The following is a 27,783-nucleotide window of genomic DNA, read 5'->3' on the forward strand; positions in this document are numbered from 1 at the left end:
AAGTACAACAAGAATTTTATTTCATAAATAGATGGAGGTTGGGGGTAGGCACACAAATGCTCTCGGAAATACAAAAATTAGTCGTAAAAAATCGAGTTCAAAACAATCATAAACATTGAGCAGAAAAACCCTTTTAAAACTTGCACTCAAGTTTATTTTGAAATGCAGCGGCAGATTTAAAATATATGTAAAGTTGCAATTTCGCAAGAGGCCCCATAACCATAGGGGAACCGTAGGAATTACCAAAATGTTAACGATAAATGTTTTACAACTTCCGTGAAAGAGAAATAGGGCCCAAAAATGTTTTTTGACGGGCCCCAAACTTGTAACTCCCCCAAAGCGATACAGAAAAGATTTTTAAAAAAAAATGATACGAAAACTAGTTTTGCCATCTCATATTTGTTTCTAAGTTGGTATCTGATTCAGCAACATATCACCAAATGATCGCCAGTCTGAGAAGCTTTATTAGATTTGCATTGAAATATGTAATTAATAGCCACAAAAAAAAGAGTAAATAGGCTTTTTAGAACACCCGATTGAAAACAAAAAGGGAAGTGCAGAACTGGAACGTATGCACACCCCACATGCGAAATTTTAACCTTTTACAGCTTACGATTTGAGTAATGACTTATGAGAAATACATACATCCAACCGCAAAAAAAAAACGCAATAATTAACTTGTTTGCTACCTGAATGCAGTATTAAAAACTATTTCAGGAGTGACTAAAATAGAAACTCATACTGAAATTTATGTAAACAATTTTATATGAAAACAATAATTCCCTTTACTTTGTATTAAAAAGTAAAACAGTAAATGTCCTTTTTTTTTTTTTTTGCGAAAACATCGGCCAATTCCACCGGCTTTTTGATGTTTTTTAAGGCCGATGTTTCCTGCAAGCTAGCATCGGCCACCGATGCCGATGGCTAAATTATTGAACCATTGGCGTTGATGCATCGGTCGAGTCCTATCATAGACTACCCTTGGTAAAATTCATGGAACAGGTAAGCATCTGGAAGGTAAAGATTCACACAAGCCTCTAACCTTAAAACCTCACTCCATCGTTCACTTATCCACAGGAATCTGATAAGAATATATATCAGAATGCTTTTAGCATTATTTTTAAAACCAAGCAAAAATAAGCTTTTGAATATTTTAAAAATGATAACTACGCACTTAAAAATGATAACTACTTGGACTTTGTGTGCACCTAGTGTGTGCTACGTCAAAGTACTCTGTCTTACGTGAAGTACGTCGCTCTCCTAAGAAAATTTTTCAAAATTGAAAGCCTAAAAACGTACTTCTACACTATGTTTAGTGACATAAAGAGAAGTATTCTGGGGCTTTCCTAGGAGCTTTTTCGACATCACGGCTTCAAAAAAGTATAGGGAAAGTGATGAGAGATTCAGGAACTCTCCTTTCTCAATAAAAATTTTAGATTCAGTTTATCCTAGTTTAGACTTGCTTTTCCATATGAGATTCTGAGACTAAAGTACTCCCTAGCGATAATTTGCTATAGACGACGGAAATCTCCTGCCTACTTACAGCATTTAGTTGAATCTGTCACAACCAGCTGAGTGCATGGCGAATGTTACGGTTGTTTTTTACCGATTGGGCCAACACAATACAGGATATCGGCCTCTCGTATTTGCCGCACAATTTATTAAGAAAACTAGAAATTAGAGTGTCCTATAATTACAGATGCTTTTTAGTTTACAAATAATATTCAAGGTCGAGAAACACAGTTACAAATGTAAATACGAAATTGTGCTTCCATTACCTCTAGTTACTTCAGACACATGGTTTTCCATCGCAAGTATCAAGTTATTCCTGTGTCGAAAGAAATTGGCTTCCAGTTTCGCATAATCTTGGTTCCCCATGTTGCATACCTTTTGCAATAGATTTAAGTTTGAACTAACCGAGGGTCACTCAATGACAGTGATTTTATTCATGTTGAAGAGAAAATTTGTTGAGTTGGGATTAGTGATGTAAAATACCCGGGCATTTATTTCTAGGGGTACATACCCAGGGTATATATCCAGGTAAATACCCAAAATGGGTATTTAATTGAAAAATTTATATTCAACTAAAATACTTTTCAGCATATATTCCACTATGTATAACCAACCATATACAAAACAATAAATTTTTGCCCAAAATTGTATTTTGATCACATATTTAAAGAATTATTGTGTGAAACAACTTAGCAATCTAATATGATATTCACATTAAATGTGTTGGATATGCCCATTCAATGTTGATAGCCAAATTTGAGAAATAAAAAGCCATTCAGGAAAAGTAAAAAAGCTTAACTAGTTACAAAAAAAAGCAAACATCAATTTTTTAAGGTCCTAGTTTTTTATAACCTAGTAATATGTCCCTCCATGACATCAAAATTTAACGAAATGTCAATAAAAATAGTTGAAATTAGTTTTCATCATGAAGTACCAGGGAGCAAATGCAAATGAGTAAGGCAACAGAAAACAATATTTTGATTTACTTATTTTTGCTTATTAATGTGAAAACTATTTCTATATTTGTCACGTTATCACTTAAACAGCAATAAAATAACTAAATATCATCATAGTCTTAATAACTTCTCAGTTTATTCTTCCAAACATCCCTCGCGTTTTTTTTTTTTTTTTCATTTTGGATATGACTAGCCTAGATTGTGATTTTGAAATCCTGAAGTTCATCATTGAATAGCTTATACTTCTCCAATTATGACATTGAAAAGAAAGATTCTTTGGTTCACGATATGTTTCTTTTATAATTTCATCAAGTCTTTCAATAAAAAATATTATGAACTGTGTAATACATATGTATATATCAGTCTGACCAATTATTTCATATTAAGATTTTTTAAAATAAAATTCCCATTCACTTTTTGCATTTTTTTTGTAAAATACCCAGTTTTTGGGTATTTACCCAGGCCTTGGGTAAATACCCAAAAAATATTTACCTACCCGCTGGGTATTTACCCGATCCACATCACTAGTTGGGATGCATCAGTAGGCGCGTATGATTTAAGGCGTGAACAAAAAAGGTTTTTTTTTGTCAACAGGCGAGATGGAGGATAAAGTAATGACTTTCAGATACTTTTGAATTCAATAGACAAGCATTTTTTGCATGAACTCTGATGACTATCAGTCCAAATATTAGAGGGCCATTTTATTCTGATGCAGGATTAGCTGGGATTCCCATCCAGTGTACTTCAGAAAGACAAAGCACCTGCTCATGTGCCTAACACATCAAATATATAATACCAATGTGATGAACTGCCTATCGCTTAGTCCAGATAAAAATCCAATGGAAAATGTGTGGGAACATCGAGCAAGAAAATTATATGAAAATGGAAACCAATAATTTTCGGCCCAGGACCTTAAAGGAGCGATAGACCAAGCATGAAATCAAAATAAACTCCCCCCCCCCCCCCCCCCCCCACAGGTAATGCAAAATACTTTCGATGGTAAACCATGTGTTTTAAGTAATTAAGGGTAACAGAATCACAAGTTCATATTAACATTTAACTGTGTTTCTCAATCTTAAATATTGTGAAATCAAAGAGCAAAATGAGCTCCTACGGGAAAACAAGGGAGGCAACCGCCCCCTCACTTCCAAGAGTCAAGGATCCTGCCCCCCCCCCCCCCTAACTTTTCAGGGTGAAAAATTAGCAATTGATTGAGAAGTGTTTCTTTATCGAGTGAATTGATTTTTTTTTCAGAGAAATAAAGACAAAAAAGTACAAATAAATGGACTTTTCTTATGCTAATTGATAGGAATGCAACTTTAAATTGGAAGTTTACTGTTTCAGTCCAGCCTGATTTCTAAGGCCACATTCCATACTTTTACAGATACTTTAATCGGCAAAGTCGGCTAACATCTAAACTATCGCTAATTTTACCAAAAAAAAAAAAAATCAGCTTCAGGATGCCCCCGTCCTTGACACTCTTCACTTCTGACCCTCCCCCCCCCCACAATTTTTTGGCAAACCACTTGCCTCTGTGCTAAAAAGTGTCAAAATCATGGGATACCCTATTTTCTGTTTTTCTAAATAAATTCAACAAATGTTCATTTCAACAAAAAAAATTTACCTACTACTTTGGGCAAAACAGAACAATGTTTCAAAGAATATATCCAATATCAGGGGATGGGGGGAGCTAGGTTTTCTATAAAACTAAATCGTCCCAAAAGAATAGCAAAGATTTTTATCAAGAAAAACAGACAACCTGGTTGGCGATATTGGGCTGCTACATTTGCAATTTATTTCCCTTTTAATAGTTTATCAGAAAACGAAAACAAATTCGACGGGGAATATTACCTTAAACTTAATTAATTGGTAAATTTGAAAAAAAAAACTGACTTTACTGACTAAATTCTGCAAAAATTGACTTATAGTGACCAATTTTTAAAATACTGACTTTGACTGACCCGTTTTATGACCTGGACACATGCATCTTTTATACTGTCATATTTAATTAATACTTCGTTCATGAAGAAGTGTTATTGTTGAACTCGACAAAAGTCACACAATTTTAATTAAAAGATACGTAAATGATAAAAAAAAAATACATACAAGTCGGAACACCAGGAATGGACATGATTTAATCTAAGGCAAAGTCTAAATAGCAACATCCAATTCGAGCTTTGAGCTTCGAATGAAATTTCGCGGCCAAAACAAACACGGGTGTCACTTCAGTTCCTTAACTGCATAAATCATCACCAAAACCTCACCAGACATATATTTTAAAATTACAGCCGGAAAAAAAACTCTAGAATGCTTAAATTGAGTTTATAATTACGCTTCAAGCTTATAATGCCCTTTTTTTTGGTTAGGTTGGTTCCACCATTCATTGCATTTGCTGCGTGCACTAGTGTTTCATAGTTTAGCCTTGTGAATACATTTTATTTTATTTATATTGTTTCAGTTTAGCTTTGGCAACAGATTGATGTAAATAGAAAATGATTTGTGAAAACTTTTGGTTTCAGAATGTCCCCGCGCCAAGTTTACACATAGTAAAAATTCTAACAAGCAGTAAGTGCATGAAATATTTAACCAAATTTAAATGTTTTTTTAAAAGTCTTAAAACACTGTAATAATAAGAGAATGACACACAATTAATTAAAGAATGTTTTATAGGCATGAAGACAACAACGCTATATTATTGTAAGCTATGAGATGCGAATCTGTTTCTTAATTAGAAATGAATGGTGATTTTCAAAACTAAATAACACAGAAATATTAGAGGTTTTAAACAGTGCAGAGCAAAGAAAGCGTCCAGGCCCCGTTTTGAAGTAAGACAGTAATAAGACACAGAACGTGCGTAAATGTGCCCCAATGAACATGCGTAGACGTGCTCCGTCGGCAAGTTTGGATTTATTTTTTACATGCAATAAAATATAATATGTTTTCTGTCCATACAAATGCACCTCTCAAAAAAGGATAAAATTCTGCTAATTTTTGTATATTTATTTGTTCTTTACTGTATTATTTAGTCACAATAAGCTTCAAAACGTTCAACGCAAAATTGACTCAACCCACACAACATAAACTGGTGGAATAGACGTTGAAACGTCAATGCTAATCAAACAGTAAAAAGTAAATTAAATAAGTTATGGAAAAAAAAAGAAAGATCTTGTTTCGCAGGCCCTATAATACTAATAAGGCTATAAATACTACCCCCTCCCCCTGCAACAAAATCTCTAGAACCCCTCCACAGAGGCCAGCAGTGCATATTTGCAACGTTATGAGTCTTGGTATTATTCTTTTTTTTTCTTTCTTCAATTTCTTGCGCGGTTAGACCCCTTAAGAACGTTAGCCGCATAAAGACATGGAGGGCTGCTTAAGGACATGAGCTGCATACCTGCACTGCAGGTATACAGATCCGGGCGTGATGTTGCAAACTCTACATTTGGACAAAATGCTGTGAAATGGCCTTTTCGCAAGTTAACATACAATGCATGAACTGAACTGGTTTATTTACAACATCACTCTTGGTTCAAATCCTAATTTTATATAATATTTGATTCATTCTTCTGCAATGTGGAATTTTGCAAACCTGAATTTTTAATTTTTGAATTTTTCAGGAATGATGCATTTTGGCATATTTTCGAAAGACAAATTATGTATCTTGGGAAAACTACACTAGTTCATAAAACATGTTTATTTATTTTGCAGATAATGATGCTTTAGTTTGTAAAAAGGACACAAAGTGTCAGTACCATCCCATGTTAAAAAATCATGTAGAAATTACAAGAAAAAAAAATTAGTGGTTTTAATGTTTACAATTAAGTACTAGCAATAGCCTGTGACAGAAAATAAAAAAACAAATAGGGTAAATGCTCCAGTAGTCAGCCTTTTAAGAGATCAGTTGTTAAGTTTTGTTAACCTATAACTTTCAGCTATCAATACAACAACAAAAACAATGTAAAACTTTAGGCTGTACCTTTCTGATAATTCAGATATTCACTTACTTGTTTCTGGAATAATATTTTTATTTTAAAAACCAAGCTATTGTTACTATGAGAAAATGCTCCAGTAGTCGGCCATAGAAACCTAGTAGTCGGCCGTTTCATTTTCGTTACTCTTATGAAGTGAATAAATTTGAACAAAATTGAATGCTTATATTTTGTTGCCATTTTAATTTTTCCTAAATATGACAAATTATATTTACCTAACTATTATTTACTCATTTCAATAGCAAAACACTAGAACAGCCGGAAATAACTTCTGGAGGGGGGCGTTTTTATCAAAACTACCTTCTGGGGGATTTTTTTTTTTTTTTTTTTTTTTTTGATCAAGAATACCTTTTGGGGGGGGGATGATCAAAAATACCTTTGTGAGGGTTTTGTTTTTGATCAAAAATACCTTCTGAACAGGTTTTTTGATCAAAAATACCTTCAGGAGGGTTGTTTTTTTTAGTCAAAAATACCTTCTGAAAGGGTTTTTTTGATCAAGAATACCTTCTAAAGGTTTTGTTTAGCAAAAATATCTTCTGGGTGGGTTTTTTTTTTTTTTTTTTTTTTTTTTTTTGATCAAAAATACCTTCTGGATGTTTTTTTAGAATCAAAAATACCTTCTGAAGGGAATAATTTGATTGTAAGAGTCCTTTCATTTGCATAAACTACTGTATTAGAATTTGCATTTATGTTAAAACCAATGCCTTTGAGGGGTGCTTTAACTTCCCGTCCCCCATAATACTGCTCCACTGCCAGGGGAAACAAGCGTAAATTTGTTAAGTCAACCATTTGCTAATTTTTCAATGTGCAGCCAAGAATTCCTTCCAATTTTTTTAAAAATTGAACTTAGTGTAGATTAATTGAAATGTTACATGGTTGTGCATTTATGCAGGGGTTGCTATACTCCTGGAAAAGAGGGAAAACATGGAATTGTCAATAACCTGGACCTGGCCATGATATAACTCCGTAATTTTATTGATTTAAAATAGAAAAATCATACAAAAAGCATTCTAAATCAAAAGCAAATTAATGTAGCAATTTGCTACTTTTTGTTTCTGTGTGTCTGTCTTAGCATTAATTATTATTAATTCATAATTATTTAATCCTCTTTAATGCCATTGTTTCACTTGCAGATATTTCAAATGGGAGATTTCGGGATGAATGAAAAAAATCATCATCTGCCTTCCTGATGTATTCTCACTGTTTTGCTGCCAAGTTTCGGCATCTTCAGTTTTGTGGTTTGATGTAGCATTACTGCACGCCAGAGAATGGTAACTCTTTCTCTCTCCTTAACTGTTTTTATGGGTCATTCCATGTCAAATCAACCAAAAAAAAAAAAATTTTTCAAATTTACCATCTCAGATTTTCATGAAAATTTCAGGGATTATACTGTATGACATTCTAAATTCAGAAAATCAATCTCTTTTGGTTAATGAGTTATTAATTTTTTAAGTCTAAAAAAATACGTTTGTTTACTCATCTGTTGCGTTTAAAAATGCTACAATTTTAGTTGTATAAGGTCAATACAGTTGGTTAATAGCTCGTTTTAAAGAGAATTGCATAAGCTTTAATTTGACATATAACTTGCATAATTTTCTTTTAAAATTTAAAATTTAAATTTTTTTGAAGTTAGTGTTTTTTAAAAATTATGAAAAAATATATGTTTCTTAATGTGTTTTAGTTGATTTATCCTAAAAATTTCAGAGTGGGGACATGATGGGATCAGCAATTATAGCAAATAATGCAATGGTGCTACTTATCATTTTTGTTTAAAAATTAAAAAAACAATAAATAAATAAAAAATACTTTTTTATATGCACAAAACTTTTTTTAACAATTTAAATTTATTTCAAAATATACATGATTTAGTTGTTTTTAAAAAAATTATAAAAAATTTGTAGTAAAACTATGAATAGTTCAGTTAATTAAACAACCTTTAAATTTCAAAAAAATCTTAAATTTTGGTAATCTTTTATTCCTTTGAAGTTCAGTAAACAGAACTAGCTCAGAAACTTCAAGGATGTAATTTTGAAATGTGTAAACACTAAGTAGAATTCGATACATATAAGTACCTTGTGCAGATAAGTCTTTCATCTCCTCAGTTTGGAAAGTAGCTTTTTACTCGCCTTTGAACTTTCAGATTCTGAGAGATTATAAACCCTTCCAGTTTGTGTTGTAGGGTCAACTTTGGTTAGTATTTCCGTTTTATTTACTAGCAATACATCAGGAATATGAGGGTACTTAAAGGATGGAGAAGGTCCATGAGGTTGTGAAAAACTTACTTTAACTTCCTCATTTTCAATTCCTAAAACACAACCTAGCAACCATTCATTATTATATACACATGTTGCAAAACCAACTATATCATTCAAGTCCAAATCATCATCATGTTTGCTTACTATCTCTTCTTTTGTGTGTTGTGAAAAGGAGTAATATTTAACGAAAACTGCTTTTGATTTTGGGCTGTAATTGTGGAACTGTTGAGTTCCTTTCATTATTATGGTTTTTTCAAACCTTGTTTTCAGAAATGCTAATTCTTTTTCATAATATTTTTCTGTTGAATATATGAAATCGATATTTTTAATATTGTCTTTAGACCATTTATATAATTGATGGGGGGTCATAATCTGTTCATTATAAACCATACGAAGACTTGCTTGCGCAGCTAATCGCTTAACTGTGCCGCCTATACCATCACAAGCATTTTTCCCATGGTATGATGCAAAAAAATTCCATTCTGCTTCAATAGAAAAATCTGCAGTATGGTGACAGAGGTTTACAAAATTCGATTTACTTTTGTACTGGGATGTTGCTCCATTTGAGAAATAATGAACTTTGTCTACTCTTTGCAGCAATTTTTGCTTTAAGTATGTTATCATAAGCCTCCGGAACAAATGCACAGCAACTGTATCATGGGACATGCAATCAGAGATAATAGCTAAATTCAGTGCTGTAACATGGCATTTTCCATGTAGTATACAACAAAAGGATGTATCGTTGCTTGTGCATTGTTCCAGTGAAATCCTTGTGTAGCATCTTGTAGAATGAAAGAGTAGTTCTACAATACCTTCAACTATTGAACTTAATGCGTCACACACCTGTTTGAACATGTCAGGGAGTGTTTCAACACTTGTATAAACAAGCTGCTGCATGGTCTGCTGTTCTTTAAATGGTTTTAATGCATTTCAGTTTCAATTATATTTTAATTTATATCATAACTTTGAAATAAAATGTTACCAAATTAGAAATTGCTTAGTTAGAAAATAAACTTAAAAAATAATTTTAAAGAAAATTTAAAACAAAAGTAATTTTAAAAAGTAAAAGAGATAAATTTTAAAAAATATGATTTTAAAAAAGTAAAAGAAAATAATCCCAAAAAATTTCTAATAAAAAACATATATATATATATATATACAGTGAAACCTCAATAAGTAGTCGACCGGTTAAGTGGTCACTCCGTTTAAGTGGTCGTTTTTCTTTGGTCCCGAAAAGGTCTCATTCACAGTAATGTAAAATGATCCTCCTTTACTGGTCACCAAATTTAATTTTACCCGGTTAACTAGTCCCTCAAAAATTGTTTTCTAAAATTCCTTTTCCTTATCGGATCTTAGAAAATAGTGTCAGACTTAGTTGAAAGGCTGTTTGATAGTCATTTTTCCTTGAAATCTCGATCCTCAGTTCTAGTCATTCAAAGTATATTTCTTGCTGTGACTCTGCCGAGTGCCAAGAGTATGAATCAAACTCCTTTCAGCAAGACATACAAAATCTAATACCTGAAGAAAGTTAGTCAGTATTTAATATCCGTTCAAGGAACTACAAACGCAGAATTTAAAGCTTGATGTAAGTTAAAAGAGATCATTCTTTTCCGTAAGCAACACCTTCATGAATCAACATTGAAGGATTGTATTAATGTACCGTATTTACATTAAAATAAGTTGTTGTTATTTAGTAATGTATAAGTAAGAAAAAATGAAACAAAGTAACTATCATTAGTATTTTTCCCCCTTTTTTTAAATTCCACCAATTTATAGACATTGATTACATAAGCTATTGTTTTTTTCACAGAATTCTACTGGTATTCATGAATATTTGTAAGGCTTTTTTTTCTTTCTTAATTTCCCACTCCACATAAGTGGTCACTCCGCATAAGTGGTCAAAAATTTTTGGTCCCTTTTAACTGTGTATATATATATACATATATATATAAAAAATTAAGCAAACAGAATTACAAATATAAATAACAAATGATGATAAAAAGGAAAAATGCAAACAGCTATTAAGTAGGAGTAGATAAAGAGTGAATCCAGAGCTCATCAGCCGTGGAGGATTCATTAATTATGGTCAAAAGACCAAAATTTTTTAACTATAAACTAAAAGAGAATGTTTAAGCTCCAGTACATGTAATATAGAGTAACAATGGGCAAACGCACCACTTGCTGAGCTAAAAACAATAAACTAGAGCTCAAACCTAAAACTAAAAGCAGGGGGTTTCGCCTCGACTAATTATGAAAACAAGTTCTGATAATTAGCCTTCCACGGGACAGTACCTGCCAATAACAAAATTGTCTTATCTTGAAATCCGCGTAAACAAATCCAATCCATTGTTCAGCCTGATTAAAAAAACAATCCATTTGTCAACAAAACATTAAAAACATAAAAACATATCCTGAAATCGGTCCATAGACATACCGAGTCGCCTGTTTCGCACGTGTAAAATTCATCCACCACGGTGATTCATAAAAAAATGGTTTGTCACGGTTGTATCATACATTTACACAGTCAAACAGTTTCAAAGGAAGCGAAATGTTCATCGAAGGCTATACTTAAGCAGATGTTTTCAACTAGATTTTTAGGGAAGTTATTATTAAAAAGTAAGTTTTTGAGTACTGAAATTTCTTGCTTAATTGCAGAAATGGTATTGCAAATTCTTTTAATTCTGATAGCTTGCGAAACAATAATGCCAATAAAAACTTTTTTACTTAGGCAGGAGGAAAAATCTTGTAAACTGTTAACTGTGAAATTGAATTCACGTCTTTTATTGATTGTAGTGGAACAATTTGAGTCAATTTGTATGTTGATATCCAAGAAATTAAAGCTATTTTGATTAGAACTGGTCTTTTTGAGCGTTAATGAACTATGATAAATAGTTTTGCTGAGTTCAGAAAAATTAGGAAAATTTATACATAAAAGGTCATCATTGTATCTGCAACAAAGAGGTGTAGAGGAAGAATTGTCAATTAAATATTTTCGTTCATAATATAAAAGAAAAAGGAAGGTTGGCTAATGTAGAGCTAAAATTAGCTCCCATTGCTATGCCATTAATTTGTAGAAAACATGAATTACCATTTTTGAAAAAATTATTGAAAATACAAAATTTAAAAAGACCAAGAAAAAACAATTCATTAAAATCAAGGGAATCCTTGACTGAATTAAAAAGTTCTGAAACAGAGGAAAAAAGTTCAATGAGTGGGATATTGGTGAAGAGGTTTTCAAAATCAAAAGTTTCTAAGTGATTTATATCAAGCATATTAAGTAAATTGATGACTTCAACACTATTATTAACAATCCAGAACCAATTCATTTGTTGAAGTTTAAGTTGTTCAAGAATTTTTTTGAACCATTGAAAAAATCTGAGTGTAAAGCTTGAAGAGTTTCTCTGTGCTTTGAATTGTTTCATAAGACATTTTGCACTTTAAAAGTTTCAAAGAAAGAACATTATAAAGAAGAACTGAAAAAAGTAAACGGAAAAAAATAAGCGCGCAAGAGAAGGCATGTAATTTGAAGACATCAGTAACAAAACCTTGTTAATACATCGTTATGATAATTTGATCATTGCTCACCTTTTGGTTGTACATATTTTCAATGCAAACATAAATATCGTTAAAAGTGTGGCTGATTGACTCGTGAAAAAGCAGCAATTTTGCATGTGAAAAAACAGGTTGTGGCAAATACAGTCCTGCCAATGTGAGCATCTGAAGGAAAAAAAGAAACATTAAAAAGATATTTATTGGCATGGATTCGAACTGGCGCCATTCTGATTAACAGCACGACACTCCAACAAACCTAGCGATTGCATTTTCCTTTTCGAATGCTGTTCATTGAAGAAATGCGTAATAAAAAACAGCAAAAAAACCTTTTTTCTAAAGAAAAAGAAAAGAAAATAAGAATATGAATCTTTGTTTTGTCATTAGCCAGCATGATACGATTTAAAATTATTGGTAAAACATGGAATTTTAATTAAAGAATGAGAAAAATCTCACGTAGCGATTGAAACAAACATTCTAGAGAAGTAATAAATTCGATTGAAAATAAGTGTTTTTATTTTTGAATACTGAACAATTTCCCATAGCAGGCTACTTTAACCATTACGACTTAAATGCCTGCACATGTTTTTCTTTTAATCGAACCCTTAAAATTCAAAGCCAAAACCAGTTGAACTGAGTTTGTTTTTGAAATGTAATTTTTCGAACGTAAACAAAAATGTATTTTTTTTTCAGCCGAAAGCAGATGAATATAAAATGATTTCTTACTAATGAAGTTGATAATAATTTTAATGTTTTATATCGTATTCGAATAAATAATTAAAGGTTTACTGGGTAAAACTCGTAGTTTCAATTTGGCGTAGTATTTTTTCATTTGTACAAAAAGAAGAATACTGTTATTAGAAAAATCTACATTTCAGCATACAATGAAAATGTTTTTCTGCACAAAAACGATTCCCTTGAGGTAAATCTAATACTTTTTTTATGCTTACATTAGGCTTAGGGGTCTAGACAGAGTCAAAGCTTTAAAAAAAAAAAGGAAAGAACACCCTTCGATTAACAGTAAACTTATCTGAATCAAGGCCGTATCTGGAAATTTTTTTCGGGAGGGGCCCGGATTAGCACATTGCCCTAACACACACACACACAAATAGTATATATAGACACACCAAACGCATAAAAATGTTAACATAGAAGCCTTTTTGTCTCGATTTCTAATGATTCCACTGTTTGGACTGTTGTTATTTTAATTCTTATTATTTTTCTTATTCATCTTGTAGTGGTAAAGATAACAAGAGAGTGTCCCTTTAAATCGGATGTAGAACATCCATAATTTCAGGGGGTCCGGGGGTTTTTCCACCGAGAAATTTTCGAAAAAAAATCTGTATTTTGAGGCCTTGTATTAAGTAATTGAGACTACAAAAATATGAAGAAAAAAAAGGCAACTAAAGTCTTTTAAAAGTTATACATTCTTTTGCAAATCAAGATCAAACAAAATAAAAATTGCTTGCTCGACAAATCATGGAACTTAATGGACAGAGAGGAAAAACGAGAGAGGAGAAAAGAGAAGCACTTCGTCATCTGCTCATATCGGCTTTTGGTGAAGTTTGTTTTTGATCACTCCCCCTACCCCCTTTTTTTTTCATTAAATGCCCTACAGGTTGAACATTGTACAAAATGCTTTAAAAGAAATGGTGTAGACATTCAGAAAATAAGAACGGAAGAGTAATATTCTGGCCATTTGACCGATTCATACTTTATTTTCTTGATAAGATACAAAATTGAAGAACTTTTCAAGGAATTTCAAAAACTTAAATAATTTTCAAAGACTCTCGAACAGGTGAAACTATTTGAAGCTCTTTATTTACACTTTTCAGAAGTTGATTGCACAATCTTACAAAATGATTATAACTTTGTAAGACATACCCATTTTAAGTTAAAAATAAATGCAACGAAATATTTCTCGAAACAAACTTTTTTTTTTTCAATCACAAGTAGTGCAGAAAATGAAAGAAAGTAGATTAAGTGAGTAAATGTTATTTTTTTTCCTCATACTAAAGGTATTAACAGTATGCAGTAGAAGTAAGAAAAAAAAAAACAAGCAATAACAAAAGAACTTCCATGATACTGAATTCGGCATTAAATAAATGCAAGACAAGAAACATCAGTCACAAAAATGATCTTGAAAATTATGCTACAAAAACGCGAGAATCGTGATTTTTGCATTTTTTACTCAGGATGTATCAAGGAGCTGAATTTGGCACATCTTGGTTACAAAATACTCGCCTAATCGGAAATTAGGGGCCAGCCTTTGAGGAGTCCCCGGCTCGAAATAAGTGCAGTGCAAGTTTTATAACAGTTTTAGGGGGAGGAGGGCAGGGTCGTGCACAGAGGTGAGAAGGGACACCTGCTGGCCCGGGCCCGGGCTTAAATGGGGCCCAATATTTTAAAACCTACGGTTGAAAATATGGGTAACAATATGGAGGGGACCCAAAAAAAGCATTTGTGACAGCCCCAAAATTTTTGTGCACGCCCCTGGAGGAGGAAGTGCACAGAAGTCAGTTTGGTAGAGTTGAAAAGTCTACCGAACTGACAAAGGGCCTGCCTGAACCCTGGACTGCCCTGAATTGAATTGGGAAAAGAGCAGGAAGTCCTAATTAAAGGTCTAAATTTCAAGTGTGCCTTGCAGCTAATGAGAACTGTAACTGATTTTTCTGTATTTCTTAAATATTATAAATTTTGAACAGTAGCAAAATTAAGAATTAAAAAGAACTTTGTCATTTTCCTTTTCTGACATTAGGAATTTAGGAAAAAAAAAAAAAAACCTTCTTCTGTTTTACGATACAAAACATTTCAGATTTCGGGGGGGGGGGACGTCAGCTCCCCCCCTCTGGATACGGCCCTGGACCTATATAATGCCAAAACCTGTATAACGCAAAAGCTCTGATCCCAGGGTGTGCGTTATAACGGTCTTCTACTGTAATATGTTGAACTATTACTTTTCTTAACTATATTAGTCATAGTGTATGAAAAAAACTGTGAGTTTTTATTTTGTTCTGAACTAATTTTGGAGAAATAAGCAATATTGCAAGAGTCTAAAAATCTGTTACACACACAGAAAGAGGGATCTATATATAGTTTTTCCAGTTGAACTGAAGATTGTATGATGCAGTAGGGGAAGGTGGAGCACCTTGGGACATGGCCCACCATAAATTTCAGATTTAACACTAGAACCGCGGAAATTTCCGTATACCTAAAACCGCGGGCAGGGGTCAATTTGACCCACAGCTTAAAATGGGTTCGTTGATGTTTAAAAATAGTCAAAAAAATATTTTTTGACGAACAAGAGTAATGCTACTAAGATTACACAATATAATAGTAACAGCTTTTGCATATATTCAAGAGCTTCCTTGACCGAAAGCAAACGACGTTTTCTTGACATTTTTCTGCCGAGACAAAGAATGGTTTGCAACTAGCAGTATAAACGCGTTAACGCATATAATCAGATAACAAAATGAAGAGAAAAAGCTACTTTTTCTTATCAGTAACCTGTCTTGTTCTATGACCTTGACCCATTTAACCTTCAGTGTCTACTGTAGGTCCTTTTCATACCAATTGGGGAGCAGTTTTGACTGTTACCGATTCCGAGAATCGTTTCGTTTTGCATCTACTAAGCCAAGGGTCATTCTGACCCTTACCGCGGTTTTAGATATAAGCATTAATATCTTGGAAATAAAAAATTCTGAATGGCTAATTCTTTTAAAGGTTAATATTTATTCAATTTAAGAAAAAGTCCAAAAGTTTCAAGTCATTCCGCTCCTAAAATCTCTGAAAAAATGGAAATGAAATTTGATTTGGGTCAGATTAACCCCTACCGCGGTTCTAGTGTCAATTTTGTAAACAAAAATTAGTTCTCTTAGAACATCATCAATGACAGCAGGATTTATGCTTCAGCGTACTTTGGAATTTCTCACATGAACAGGGAAAGACTGATCTAATTTTCTTTGTTTTGAAAGGATAGGTGTTAACATTAATATGTGGTTTCATTATTAAATATTTTTTTAAACTAAGAAATGGAATAATTTCAATCATAGCAAGTGGGGGAATTAAAACATGACCTTTCACAATAATTTTAAGGTTAAAAAATGTATTAAGCTAGTAGCTAAGTATAACTTTTTAAAAGTAGATATTGTTACCGATCCGGTGCGACTTCCAACTTTCTTGAAAGGACGACGCAGTTCTTGAGAAAAAACACAGGAGATTTATTTACACTATGTACATGAAAGATCCTTAACAACTGCTAAATTAATCATCAGCAATTAAGCAAATATCAATCGACACCGTAAACTCAACGGTTACACACGTATTTACATCCAAATACGAAAAACAACACAGCGAAATGCCTCACAATAAACAGAGCTAATACGCTCTCAGTACAACTTCTCAATCGAGACTGACTTTTCATGCCGCAGAGCAGTAGCGTACCAAGACAGATGGGGGCCTGGGGCGCTACTCGAAATGGGGGCCTACCTGGTATTAAAACTGAAGTTTCTTAAACTATGTGTACGTACCATATATTACAGTAATTATTTTAAGTGGTACATTTTTACATATTTCAGTAGTGTTGGTTTGATTTCGGACACTATTGTAAATACCACAGTAAAACATATGGTTTTAAGTAAAATTTAGTAAATACTATATTTTTAATAAAATTGTGCTTTGTAAGAAAATATCAAAAACGGAAAAAGGTCCAAAAATTATATTGTATCTTAAAAATTTATTGCATCTGAACATCCAAGTACAGTGAACAGAAACATTTAGGCATTCCAGATTTAATTAATTTTAGGATAAAAATTGGCTTTTACAGAAAGAAAACCCTTTACTATTCCTTTGAGTAAGACACACCAGGGAACTATTTACCTGATAACATCACCTAATCTCAGAGAAAAATATTTTTAAAACATGCTTACCTAAATAAGGATGAAATATGTTCTTCAGACAAAAAAACTCTGGTGTGACCCTATACTTGCCTGGCGCGTTTGATTGAAGTGGAGAAAACGCTCCGCGCGGCTTCGCTGGTAGAATTAAAAATATTTAATGTTCGACAGAAATTAAGACAAAAAAAAATTTGCGTATGCGTGGGTTTAACTAATCCGATTTCTAAAGCGAAGAGCCTAATTTCCCGCGATTATCGGACAAAGGGCTGGGAACTATTTCTTTTGCTTGGCCGCAGCTCATTTCTCCATAGTCAAGTAAGCTTGCAATCGAGTATAGAATGGATGGGAGGAGGTATTATGCAGTCAAGGTCAAAAGTCCCGAAGGAATTGACCAATTAAACAGTTTTACGCTGTCGAAAGGGGCATAGCAAAAAGGGAAGTCCCCTTTGCTTGAGTCAGAAGGGGTCCGATTTGTTCTTAGAAGTTACACAGTTTCAGGCAGGAGACGAAACTTAAAACCACAGAAGTGCAGCTGGTAAAAGAAAAATTTATCTGACTGATTTTTCCAACGCCACAAAGGATAGACAACTTCTCATTTAGGAATGAATTTTCTTGGTTATATGTTTGAATTTGGTTTCAAAAATAGTGAATGAATTAAGACTAGACCATCGTAGTCTTAATACACAAAACCAAACATAAAACAGATATTTTAGCTGTATACTGTAATGATCAAAAATTATAAACGTGCATCTGTTATGCATTAGTTTTTTTTTTATAAATTGTTTGAAAAAAAAATGCATAAAACTTTGCTGAAAGCACTTAACAAAATAAAAGCAAATGATTTTTTATAGGTTTAGTTAATTTAAAAATTTGGGGCCCTCATTAAATTCGTGGCCCAAGCGCTCATGTGCCTTTTGTACCCTAGGACGGGTCGCTATGAAAAAAAGTCATATTTAACAAAATTTATGATATATACGCGCAACTCGCATAACTGATTAATATTTCTAATCATGATTTATATGACAGATCTACTGGAAAAAATAAGATACAATTTCGGGGCTTATGTCAAAGCGGGGCCTGTGGGACATAATTTGCCCTCTCTTTGTTTAGGCAAGAGTCACTGAGAAAATATTCATTATACATAAAAAGTCAACTTTTTTATTTATCTAAACCCATGACATAAGGCACGTCTGGCGAAAAAGAAAACGAATTGAAATTTTGGGGCCTATATCAAAAGCGGGGCCTGGGTATCATAAACCCTCCATTGATCCCGAAGAGGTATTGTTTGTATCCCTGAACAAATATTTGGTCTTTAAAACAAAATTATGATTTATTAAGCCTACTTGTTTAAGCATTCAAACTAAGATATGCGACAATATTGGTGAAAACCAAAAATTGAAATTTGGGGGCCTGTGTCAAAGCGGGGGCCTGGGGCGGACCGCCCCCCTCCACCCCCCCCCCCCTTCGGTACGCCACTGCCGCAAGAGGCTATTTATAAATCCTTGAAAAGTTTCCACAATGTTCCATTGAGAATTTTCGATAACATTCTACAATATCTCCTACTTCTTTTTATTAATTCACAAATTTTATGAATGAAAAAATAGGGGGACCTTATACTTCAGTCGAATGTCAGTGGGTTATCTATTCATTACAAGAAATTATTTACAGGTTATGTTACTACAATAATTTTAGATGAAAGACAATGGAATAAACGCCCAAATTTTAGCTAGATTACGACAAATTAAACACAAAAATAATTACTATTTACAGAATTTGTAACAATATATAATAACAATCTTAAATGTGGCAGATTGGGACACTGTCCCAAGCTGCTCCACCAATGTACAGTGCAGAAAAAGCTCATTTCAAAAGTATTACAATAATAAAATAACAGAAATTGTGAGATCTAGAAAAGAAAATAGGAAGTTCCCTGCTGTTGATGCGTCTAATGTTGAAACTGCAGCAGAGAATGTTATTAGTAATAAGATTTCAATTATTTAAAATGACACTTATTGGGATTATTGCTTGTGTCCCAAGGTGCCCCACCTAGTGGGGTAGGTTGAGAGGGTGTAACGACTTTTTAATTTTTTTTAATGAAAATTTAATTTGATGAAATAATGGAGTAAAATTAATTTTTGTTGAAGCAACAATGTCTAAATTGCATGTTTAGCTAAGTTTGGTGCAAATTGGTTTGAAAGTAAAATTTCTAAAAAACTTTACCTAAAAAGTGTCCCAAGGTGCCCCACCTTCCCATAGTTAGATTTAGAACAACACATTCTAAAAGTGCGAAATTAATTTATAAAAAAAATCAACTGATTTAAATCAACGTTCCCTGATTTAAAGCAGGTCCTTCGGTATGCCAAGGGGCAATTCCATAACAGTCACAATGTTTTAGAGGAATATGTTTTTCTCAAGAAATTTTAAAAATTAGCTTTATGAAGGATAAAAATTTTATTTGTTTTGAAAACTGAAAGCAGTTTGCTTTTTTTTCCATTAGAATAAAATAGTTTTCTATTTTTAGATTGAAGTTCAATCAAGGGAATGCATGTGAGCCTAAAGTTAAGTAGTGCAGTTTTGTGAATCCAAACTTAAAGCTTAAAATGCAAATGAACGTCCAAGACAAATCAGTCTTGCGAATATTGTGAAAAGACATTTAATTACATTTCACATCTGAAAGTACATTTGAGGACTGTACTAAAGAGAAACCATATTCTTGTGAAATTTGTAAAATGTCATTTTCTCAGAGTGGACATTTGAAAATCCATTTAAAGGGTCATTCAAGAGAAAAACCAAATTTTTGAGAAATTTAAAAAGGCATTTCCTCAGAATAGAAGAGCTTTCTGTCGATGCACACGAAAGAAAATCGGTATTCGTGTGATGTTTGGATACTTCACATTTGAAATACCATTCGAGGACACATGCTAAACAAAAAATATATTCTTATAATTACTGTACAAATAATTTGAATTCCAGTTAATATTTAAAAATACCTTGGAAACTCATTGACAAAAAAAAAAAAAAAAAATAGTTTAGGACATTTGTGAATGCTCACTAAAGAACCACATTTGTGTTTTTCTTTTCTTTTTAAATATTTTATGAGAGCACATGTGGAAAAGACATTTCAGAATAAGCACCAACGCAATAGCAGAGTGTTGTGATTTTTGTCACATGACGTTTGTGAGTTTTTTTTTCACTGAAAACTGTTTTTGGGAGTGCGTTCTTCAAAGAAGCCATTATTGTTGTGATAAAATGAGCATTGCTGTAAATTTAACTATGAAAGTATGTCCGTGGATATATCATAAAGAAAGATCTTGTTCCGACTGATGATTGTTACTCATCATTTACTTAGTATGCATATAAAATGGCAAATGATATCGGAGGAGATCCGGTCGGCCTTAAAGACCCTTTGCCTGTTTTCCCGAATTAAGTTCCGGCAACGCAAAAGAGCCAATTTGGGAATTCCAGATCGGAGGTCCGGCCATTGTATAGTTTGTGTTTCCATTTTGTGAAGTCCAAACTCGGTTCGTCCTACGGACAATATGTGACTAACCATTTTCTTCGCCGAGATTACCCTTCCATCAACCACCAGTGGGTTTAACAGTTGGAACTTCTACTTTAATGGGAGAAGAACAATATTTTGAACGACTTTTTGATGACAATTTGATTCACACCATCATGGAAGAGTCGAATAGATACGCGCGATAACGAATTGAAAATGAACATTTGAATTCAAAAATTGCATCAAAACTTGTTGCCTACAAAGAGGTAACGAGTTGAAATGAAAGAATTTCTTTCACACACTCCATGTTTTGATCAGGACAGAGCAGTCTTGAAACACCATTCTTGGACAATTTTCTGACCTGGGACAGACTAATGTTGATGATAAAACAAATATTAAAAACTGATTTTTTTTTTGACGTGCTATTCTCAAATCTATTTCACAGGCATGCAAATAAATAAATTTGCACAAAAGCTTTCGGCAACACTGTTGGTTCATTAGAGCATGATCTCCTTTCTGTGATGCCTGCATGGAGGAAAAGGAAGGTTTGCAATCGATGTAAAAAATACTAAAAATGACAAGTGGTGCAAAGTTGCTCCAACAATTAAGGAGTTTACTTTCAAAACAGATTATATCCACTTTTTTTAAAAAAAACCTTTTTTTTTTTTTTGAGCAATCACGATTGCTTATTGTTCTCACTTGACTGTTTTTGGCGTTCCTATGATTTTATTTTCCCACCAGCACCCTCCGCAGCATCACCGTCGACCGCCTCATCACGATGCTGCACCTCTAGCAAATCATATCGTCAATATCCTACACACACACGCATACACACACACTCATGCCTGCACACAGACAGAAACACAGGCCTACACACACACACACACACACACACACATATACGCCTGCACCCAGACACTAACACACGCACCTACACACTCACACACATACCCACACACATACACATATATACACTTACACACTCATACATACACCTACACACATACTCAAACATATACACACACAAACACACACCTACACATAACTACCCGCATACTCATGCCTGCACACAGACACAAACACACACGCCTACACACAAACACACACGCCTACATATACACACACACTCGTGATTGTGAAAAACATAATTTGAATCCAAGATGACAAAATTCGAATTAATTTATTGTTATTATTTTTTTATTTTCAGAATCTCTAATATGAGCCCTATCGACCCATGAATTTCTTTCTTCTCGAAGTGGTTCATATCCACTATAAAAAAAAACGCGTAAAGATTGGTTTTGCCACCTAAGCGGCGTATATCCATCCCCTTAATTCTCGCCAGGTCTTTCACATCAAAGAGGAACTTATCCCTTATTTGCAGGTATCCACTCATTCGCTTTCATATCAAAATGGCACATATCCAAATTTGAATTTGCCACTTTTAGTTCAAAATTAGTTCACAAATAAAATAGAAGAGTGAGGTGCTGACTGAGCATTTCCAATCAAGCGTGATGCCCGTCCGTATTAAGAAATTGCAGCACTTTGCGCCTTGTGCAAGTCTGTTATAAGTTTGGCAAGCATGAAATGAAATTGTGATTACTAACTTAATATTAAATTAGTTTTATTACTATTGAATCGTGATTAATTAGTGATTAAACTGTGATTAATTAATGATTAAATTGTGATTAATCAATAATTAAAATTATGATTAATTAGTGATTAAATTTATTAATTAATGATTACATTGTGATTAATTAATGATTAAATTGTGATTAATTGAAAAATTGTGATTAACTGTAATAAAAATTTTGATCTATATTAATACCTACAACTTTGTTATTTGAATCGGCTTGGGTGGTTTCATTGTTTATATTTAATTGAATCGAAAGTCTTTTTTTTTGAAATGTTCAATGAAAAGAATTAAGTATTAGGGAATAAAGTAGAGTAAAAACAATTGTATGTTAAAAATTTTGAACATTTAGTTTCAGTTTTAAAGTCTATTTCTGTAGAAAATGCGTGTTTTTTTTTTTTTTTTTTTTTTTTTTTTTTTGCAAAAGGGATGATATTCACTGTATTAAACCAAAAGGGAATATATCCAAAATAGAATTGGCAATTTAGTTCTGATAAAATTGAGGAAAAATTCCTAGATTTATGTCAATAGTCACTTGTCCTACTAAAACATTGTGAAAAATTCGAAATTCCAACAGTTAGTGTGTGTGCGTAAAACGTTTTTTTCGTTTTGCCAAAAATATATAAAACTGAATATAATCCGTTTTGAAAGTAAGCTAGAAAATGTGTTTCTTTCATTTTTTTTTTTTTTTTTTTTTTTTTTTTTTTGCAAAAGGGATGATTTTTTTGCCAAAACCACCAAAAAAGAATGTATCCAAATAAAAATTGGCAATTTAGGTCTGATAAAACTGAGGAAAAATTCCTGGACTTTAGACAGTAATCACTTTTGTCCTACTAAAACGTCGTGAGAAATTCGAAATTCTACCAGTTATTGTTAGTGCATGTAAACTTTTTTTTTCGTTTTGCCAAATAAAAATTTAAAACTAGATATAATCCGTTTTGAAAGTAAACTCCTCAATTCTTGACCTTCTATTTTTCTCATTTGAAGAATTGGTATCTTTATCTCTTTCTAAATGCTGTCAAGTTTCAGAAGTTTTTATGTTTTTACTTCATGTAGTAGCAGAACCTATTATATTAAAAAAATAGGAAAAAATAAAAATTAAATTGTAAAAGTTTAAAAAAAATAAATACTTACATTTAATCATAAATTTATTGTTTTTTATTTATTATTATTTATATTTATACATTACAAATATTGCAGTAAATACAATTTGATTAGATTATACCCCTTTAGCTTACTTTTGGACAGTTTTAGACGGTGACATCCACCTGTCCTGTCCAAAACCTCAACCCTGAACTTTTATTTTTCATCAGTAGAAATTGTCCTTTGGGGCTGGTCTATGTCAAACCATCTGATTTAGAGTTATCCTGAAGAAATATGTGCTATAGTTGGGGAAAACCTAGCCTAGCAGCGTTAAAAGCTACACAAATTCTGATTTCGGCATTACGACGCGCCTAGGTTAAGTTTACCCCAACTTAAGGGTTATAACTTTTTTCTTTTTTTTGCCTGTAATAGAAATCAATGAACGTTTTGATACAGAGCCAAAAAATGACAATTATTTTGTTTGATTTATAAAAAATGTCCTACGCCAATGACGTTAATATTCCTAAAGCTAAAGTTTGGTGAGTTCAGGTAAGTGTGTGGCCTAATTTTCAAAGATCAGTTTCTGATTAATGGTGCTCCGTTAAAAAAATCTTGCACATTGACTGAATTTTAAGGTTTGTTTTAGGTCCTTTCTTAAGGTTTTTAAGCATAAACAGTAAAAAATGTCTACAACGATACTGTTTGGACCTAAAAAAAAATATTGTTATAGACAGTTTTATTATTAATGCAGACATTTTGCTTGGGAATAGGGAAAATATCGCTATAGACAGGTTTACTGTTATAGACAGTATTGTTTTACACAGGTTTCACGGAATTGTGGGGATTAAACCACAAGCGGAAACTTTTAAGATCGCTTCTAAGCAGGGTTCGAAAATATTCGATATTTTGATATACTTTGGATATTTTGATATATATCCTATATTTTCAATTCGCACAAACTAAAGTCTTCAAAATAGTAAATGCATCCTCAAATCACTCTTAAATTTCTTGCATTACAATTACAATATGTAGACTTAAAATTAAGGTTTCTTTCATTATTTATATCTAATGTTTCAGTTTACATTTTTATCCATTTTAATCGAGTTCATTTAGCATGAGCTGCTTTACTCCTTTTTCTTTTGTTAACTACTTTAACAGTTATATGATTCAGAAATGAATAATATGAATTAGTTGGTGCACAGTCATATTTTTTTTTATTTTCTGAGCAATGTTTAAAATGTCATTAGACACTTTTAGTGTGAATTAAAATTGTTAAATTACTAATAATTTTATGCATATAAAACACAAGTAAAAAAGGAATTTGTATTACTTTGTTATATTAGTGATGTATTATACATTATAAAAATATAGTAAATAACTTTTTGGTTATTTTTAATAATAAATGAATAATATTACTATGATGAACTTACTTTTGTTTTGAAAATACCATAATTGAAAAAATAAGTATCGAAAATATCAAAATATCATGATATTTTCAAAATAAATATCGACTATATATCAGCGAACTTTATGTATTTTGATGTGCCCATTTTACAGAAGAAGAAGAAGAAGGAAGAAGATCCAGATCTCTTTCATGATCTCCTAAAAATTTAATTTCTTATTATTTTCTGATTTCTTCAGCCAGTAAAGCTTTGTGGTTAATTGCTTTTAAATTCATTTGTGTCACATAGTCATTGCTTTCATCTAAACTCTCTGTGATCCTTCTACCAATTAAAGAATCGCAGTAACCCTGCCAAAACCAACACACTATCTGCCCTGAAAGTCTGCTAACACACCTTCGAAAATATCCAAAATATTAAAACAAAAAATCGGGATCTTTTCCCGTTTTTTCTTTTTTGAATAATTCAGAAGTGCGGGGGGGGGGGGGGGATTCCCACCGTACATTAAGTACCAATAGTAAAGCTGTCACTGGGGTGCTGAAAATATGACTCAAATGACTTTTATGTACTGAAAACCATAAGGGCAAGTATATAAATGAAAATATAGGCGGAGCGAGCTATGCATTCAGCTGCAATGCTCAAAATAATCGACGATTATATTTACAAATTAGAAGCTGAAACAAAGGAGAGAAATTCCAACCCCTCTCCATCTTTGCGCTAACAGAACAATCTACTCGCGATATGTTTTAATTCTTATCAATATGTTTATTTCTAATTTGCATGATTTCAAGGAGCTAGATATTTTGGGTTGTTGCAGAGGGAAGATTTTGAAGACTCTTCTGATGGTTTCATATGCTGATTTGAAGTGAACGCTATTGCAAATGAAGTACAGAGCTAAAAGGCTTTTGCCCAGCAAAACAGCTTCCCCCCTCCCCCTAGATACAACCACCAATCCTTCAAATATAGTTTTAAGAAACCAGGGTACCACTATTTCCTAGCTACAATCATAATTTTCGTACTTTTTGGAAAAAAAAATCTTAAAAGTTGGTAGTTTTTAATTTTTATCAGCTTTAGAGTCAACAAAAGTCTGGATTCGATTGTTCAATAGGGATGAAGAAAGCAAAAAACGTTGATCATAAAGCGATCTGAACTAATGAATCCAATAAATAAGCTTACTCTTAAAAATAAAAAAAGTTCTCCAAATACTCAATAATGTTTTAAGATTTAGAAACATTTTATAATGTTTAGAAAAGATGTGATTTTGTTTTATGCTTTACTAAAACATAAGGGAAAAAAAATCACTTGATTTAAATCAACATTTACATCAAAATAATTTAAATCATCCTTGCCTGATATAAAGCAGGTTTGAAGGTATGCAACGGGGCAATTCCATAACAATAACAAATTTTTATAAGTATATGTTTTTTTCTCGTGGCATTTTAAAATGTTTTGTTTTGAAACCTGAAAGCATTTTGCTTTTTTTTTTTTTTTTTTTTTTTTTTTTTTTTTTTTTTGTCATTAGAATAAAATAGTTTTCTATTTTTAGACTGGAGTTCAATCAAGGGTTTGTGTATGTGACCAGAGTTAAGTAGTGAAATCTTGGTGACTGTCATTAGCTCAAATCTGAAACTTAAAATGGAAATGAAGATGGAAGACAAGTCATATCCCTGTGAATATTGTGAATGTAAAATACATTTGACGACACATACTGGAGAAAAACTGTATTCTTGTGAAATTTGTGAAAAGTCATTTTCTCAGAGTGCAAATTTGATAGTCCATTTGAGGACACACACAAAAGAAAAAACATATTCTTGTGAAATTTGTAAACAGTCCTTTTCTCAGAGTGGAAGTCTAAAGAGACATTTGAGGACACATACAAAAGAACAACCATATTTTTGTGAAATTTGTAAAAAGTCATTTTCTCAGAGTGGACATTTCAAAATCCATTTGAGGATACTTACAAAAGAAAAACCATATTCTTGTGATCTTTGTAAGAAGTCATTTTCTCAGAGTGGACATTTCAAAATTCATTTGAGGACACATACTGAAGAAAAACCGTGTTCTTGTGAAATTTGTAAAAAAACATTTTCTCATAGTGGAAATCTGAAGATGCATTTGAGGACACATACAAGAGAAAAATCATACACTTGTGAAATTTGTAAAAAGTCATTTTCTCAGAGTGGAAGTCTAAAAAGTCATTTGAGGACACATACAAAAGAAAAACCATATTCGTGTGAAATTTGTAAAAGGTCATTTTCTCACAGTGGAAGTTTAAAGAGTCATTTGAGGACACATACAAAAGAAAAACCATATTCATGTGAAATTTGTAAAAAGTCATTTTCTCACAGTGGAAGTTTGAAGAGGCATTTCAGGATACATACTAAAGAAAAACCACATTCTGGAGAAATTTAAAAAGTCATTTTCTTTGAGTGAACATTTAAAAATTCATTTGAAAGCTCACACAAGAGAAAAACCAAATTCTTGAAAAGTTTAAAAAGGCATTTCCTCAAAATAGAAACTTAAAAGAAAAAGAGTATTCGTGAATGGTCGTAAAAAGACTTTCTTTGATACTTCACATTTGAAACACCATTCGAGGACATATACAGCACAAAAAACATATTTTTGTGATTATTGTATGAAGAATTTCCCCATTAGTTAATATTTGAAAAGACATTAGGAAACTCAGTGTCAAAAAAAATAAAAATAAATAAATAATAATAATAATACCTGCTCTTCCTCGCTTCAAGCACTACAGGATGCCCAGGCGTGTTTTGTGAACGATCTTTTAATTTCCTTTTTCGAGTTGATGTCCTTAAATTAAAATGGGCTGATGCTACTCTCTAAGAGGTCATTGAGTTGGGACATAATTGTAATTATTTCTCTTAATAATCCGCATATTTCCTACTTCAAAGGGTTCTCATTTACTTTGGGACCATTTTTATCCCCAGATCTGCAATTTATCGGGTATAAATAGTAGCTAACCTCTTTATTTTAGAATATTAGAATCTTTACTTA

The 27,783-nt window shown here is 32.4% G+C and overlaps 1 long non-coding RNA gene across 1 annotated transcript; it reads left to right on the top strand.

Moving 5' to 3' along the window:
• Nucleotides 1-4,967: 4,967 nt before the first annotated feature.
• On the top strand, nt 4,968-26,686 carry LOC129233461 (uncharacterized). The gene is made up of 3 exons (XR_008581464.1): nt 4,968-5,033; nt 7,591-7,728; nt 26,315-26,686. It is a non-coding gene; the product is annotated as an uncharacterized LOC129233461 (long non-coding RNA).
• The last annotated feature ends 1,097 nt before the right edge of the window (nt 26,687-27,783 follow it).

The sequence above is a fragment of the Uloborus diversus genome, unplaced genomic scaffold, assembly GCF_026930045.1.
Source record: "Uloborus diversus isolate 005 unplaced genomic scaffold, Udiv.v.3.1 scaffold_430, whole genome shotgun sequence".
Taxonomy (NCBI): domain Eukaryota; kingdom Metazoa; phylum Arthropoda; class Arachnida; order Araneae; family Uloboridae; genus Uloborus; species Uloborus diversus.